The sequence below is a fragment of the Tupaia chinensis genome, unplaced genomic scaffold, assembly GCF_000334495.1.
Source record: "Tupaia chinensis unplaced genomic scaffold, TupChi_1.0 Scaffold144763_1, whole genome shotgun sequence".
Lineage (NCBI taxonomy): Eukaryota > Metazoa > Chordata > Mammalia > Scandentia > Tupaiidae > Tupaia > Tupaia belangeri.
The window spans coordinates 11,631-15,814 of record NW_006204623.1 but is presented as its reverse complement, the minus strand read 5'-3'; the positions used below and the strand labels follow the sequence as shown (position 1 = coordinate 15,814).

Genomic DNA, 4,184 nt, shown 5'->3' with positions numbered 1-4,184 from the left:
CCACAGGCCTGGGTTATTTCCTTCAACTTAAACAGGTCACAGAAGGATTGATCTCTGATGTCTAGCAGCTTGCATTCACTATCTCCCTCATCCAGGATCAACTAGATTCCCTCACAGAAGTGGTTCTACAAAATCGCAGGGGTTTGGACCTCTTACTTGCAGAGCAGGGAGGTCTTTGTCTTGCCCTGCAGGAACGGTGCTGCTTTTATGCCAACAAGTCTGGCATTGTCTGTGATAAGATCCATGACCTCCAAGAAGCCCTAAGGAACTGCAGATGACAACTGGCTGACAATCCCCTTCTAACTGTCTGGAACGGACTCTTGCCCTTTTTGCTCCCTATAATTAGACCAATTCTCTTGCTACTAATTGTCCGTTCCCTGGGACCGGTCATTTTCCAAAGACTGAAAACATTTATCAGCCAACAAATTACCTCCCTCCTTTCTTGGCCTATTCAGGTCCATTACGCTAGACTGGAGGTGCACGATATCGATCAACATCTAACCTGAGGCACTGAGCTGGTTAGCCAATGATGGGTAAGAGAGTCTAGCCGACCTTTTGTCACTTCCTCCACCTAAGATAGGACACCCATCTTGCTGTGGGTGGTTCCCAAGATGGCTAACCGAGGACATTCGGCTAATAAGACTCCAACCCAAGACAGGCACAGCTCCCCCTGGTTCCCAGCCTATAAAACTGAGAAGGGGGAACTTCTACCAAGTTTTACATTGTGGGGACATAAGGTGGAGCTGTGCAGTGTGGGGTGAGGGTCCAAAGCACACCTGTGCAGGAAAAAGGCAGCAATAGGGAGTCTGAGATGCATGATTTCTTTCTGCTCTTTCTCACTGCATCTTTCTCCTGCACAAAGGGAACTTAAACTGGAGGGTCTTGGGAGTTGGGGAGGGTCAAAGCACATGTGCAAGCACAAAGGGCAACACAAGAACTCTGAGACACATGGTCCTTACACATTAACTCTCTCTGTTTCTCTTTCTCACTGCCACTGCTCCAGCATCATGGGGGCTCATGGCGGAGATGTGCTGAGGGGAAGGGTGCAAAGTACACCTGCACAGCAAAAAGGAGTATCAAGAAATCTGAGATAGGTGGTCCTTCTGCACACACCCTCCGTCTCTTGCTGCCATAGGTTTCTGCATCCTAGGGGCTTATGGCAGAGACACAAGTGGTTGGGAGGGCCCAAAGCCCATCTCTGCAGGTTATTGGCAGCAAGAAATCTGAGATAAGAGGTCTTTTGCATTTATTCTGTCTCCCTCTGTCTCTGTCTCTTTCTCATTACCACTGGCTCCAGCAACTTGGAGGCTTAAGGCTGAGTGATGTGGGAAAAGTGGAGGATTCAGAGCACACCAGTACAGGTAATCAGCAGCAAGAAGTTTGAGATACTCACTTTTGCACTCACTCTCACCTTGTCACTGGCTCCTGCAAGGGGGAGTGGTGGGTTATGGTGGAGGGACTGGGGGTGGTGGTGAGGGAGGTTCCAAAGCACTCCTGCAGGGAGACAGAAGGCAGCAGCAAGAAGTCTGAGATGCAAGGTCCTTATGTTGCCCCTATCTCTCACTGCCTTTGACTCCTTCACCTTGCAGGCTTATGGCAGGGTGCTGCCAGGGAGAGTAGGGAGAGGAGGATCCAAAGTGCAACTTCACAGGCAAATGCAGCAGCAAGATTTCTGAGTCCTGTGTGTGTGCTCACGCTCTCTCTCAATGCAGCTGGTTCCTGCACTGGGAGCTGGGGAGGTTAAAGCAGAGGGACTCAGCCTGGAAAGAGTTTAGAGAACACTTGGGTGGGCAAAAGACAGCAGCAAGAAATCAGAGATAGGAATATATGGGGGGAGGGAATCCAAAGCTCACCTGCACAGGGAAGAGGCAGCAGCTACAAGTTGGAGATGTGCAGTCCTTTGGCACTCACTCTGTCTCCCTTCCACTGACTCTTGCATCATAGAGGCTAATAGTAGAGAGCCTGGGTGGTGGGGAGGTTCCAAAACACATCTGGGCTTTCAAAAGGCAGAGAAAAGAAGTCTGAGACAAATTCTGTTCTTTCTGCTTCTCTCATAGCCCCTGGCTTCTGCACCTTGGAGATTTTTGGCAGAGGAGTCAGGCTGTGGAGAGTCCCAAGTACATCTGCATGGGCATAAGGCAGCATCAAGAAGTCTGAGACATGCGGTCCTGCTGCGATTACTCTTACCTCTGTTTTGCTGCTGGCTCCTCAATGTAAAGATTTATGGCAGAGGGGTGAAGTGAAGGGCAAAGGTCCAAAGCATACCTGCACAGGCAAAATGCAGCAGCAAGAAGTCTGAGACATGCTGTTCCTATCTCTCTCTTTAATTGCCCCTGGCTCCTACACCTTGGAGGCTTAAAACAGAGTGGCAGAGAAGGGAAGGTCCCAGTACAAATCTGTGTGAACAAAAGGCAACAGGAAGAAGTCAGACATGTGGTCCTTCTGAGCTCATTCATTCTTACTATCTCTGGCTTCTGCACAGTAAGTGTTTAAGGTGGAGGAGCATGGGGGAGGGGTGCAGATCCAAAGCACACCAGTGTAACAGGCAGCAGCAAGAAGTCTGAGATGAACTGCCCTTCTGTTCTCACTCTCTCTGTCTCTTGCTGCCATTGGTTTCTGGACTATGAGAATTTAAGGCAAACAGGTTGAAGGGTCCGAAGGGTCTAAAGCACACCAGTGCAAAAGACAGCAGCTGAAAGTCTGGGAAGTGTGGTCTTTGTGTTCTCTTCCCCCCCCGCCGCGCGCCTGCTACACCCGGAAACCCAGATCAGACTCTTCTGCAAAGTTGACCTGACCTAGATGCAACCTCTGCAAAAACATTTTTTTAACCTACTTGAGCAAGCAACAACTCTTGCTTAAACTAGCAAAAACAGGGTCACCGCAAACATACCCTAAAGGTCCCTTATCTTACTTCCTCATTCTTTCCTCCCCTCACCCCCCTGACTTTTGTCTATATAACCTGTACGCCCCTATCATGGGGGCTTCACTCACTATCGCGTCTTGCATGACCGAGAATGGAGTCCTAGCGCACTAGAAATAAAACCTCTTGTACTTTACATCAAGATCTGACTTTTGTGGTTGATTGGGGTCGCCGTTGTAGTCCCTGGACAGGAACCTTACATTTGGGGACTCGTCTGGGATCTCATGGCCACCCCACTCCTACAGCGTCGGCCTTGGAGGTAAGCCCTTATCTGTTTACTGTTCTCTTGTCTGTCTTCATGTAAAAGTCTGTATCAGGTCTGGCAGCTGTTCGAACTATTGTGAAATAGCCAAACTGTGGTCGGTAGACATGCCTGGAGGACCACAGGCTGCAGCCCCGGGGGACGCCCCAGGGACAGAGGAGGATCAGGGAAGCCTGATTATCTCCTACAGTAAGGGCGCAAATAGAGTATATATATATATACCCAAGGCACCCGTGACCTGCGCCCATCTGACTCTGTCCTAAGGTTGTGGAAGACCAAGGTTGGTAAGTTGCTTTTTGTTTCTCTTGCCCTGTTTCTCGTTCTTTTGTCTGTTCTTTTATCCTATCCACTGACGATGGGACAGACTGTAGTGACTCCTCTAAATCTGACTCTTGAACATTGGACTGAAGTAAAGGGAAGAGGTCGCGACCTGTCTATAGAAATTAGGAAAGGTCTCTGGCGGATGTTCTGTGCATCCGAGTGGCCCACTTTCGGTGCCAGATGGCCACCTGAGGGCACATTCGATCTCAAAACTGTTCTTGCTGTTTTTCAGAAGGGACCAGGAAGTCATCCAGATCAACAGCTGTACATCATCGTCTGGCAAGATCTGTTACAAAATCCTCCCACTTGGGTCTGGTCCTGGATCCCCAGATATCAACCTGACTACCCACCTTCCCCTCAGGTTTTGGTAGCCCAGTCCCCCGACTCTGATCCTCCTGGAGGGGCAAACCAATCAGGCCATTCCAAGCGAATCTACCCAGAGACCCAAGATCTCCTCCTCCTAGACCTAGCCCCCCATGCCCTCCTTACTCCCACACCCTCCCTCAAACACCTGAACAAGCACCCGCTCCTTCTGCTCCCTCTGAAGGCATTCTCCCAGGGCTGACCCAAGGCACCAGGAGCCATCCACGACATGCTCTCCCGTCCCCCGACACCACAGTTGCTTTGCCCCTATGGGCATATGGGCCCCCACAGCCAGACACCGAGGAAGGGCGCCCGCCC

The 4,184-nt window shown here is 50.5% G+C and overlaps 1 pseudogene; it reads left to right on the top strand.

The window, feature by feature from the left end:
* The first annotated feature begins 3,537 nt into the window (after positions 1-3,537).
* Positions 3,538-4,184, top strand: part of LOC102492289 (uncharacterized) — a 7,457-nt pseudogene continuing 6,810 nt past the window's right edge.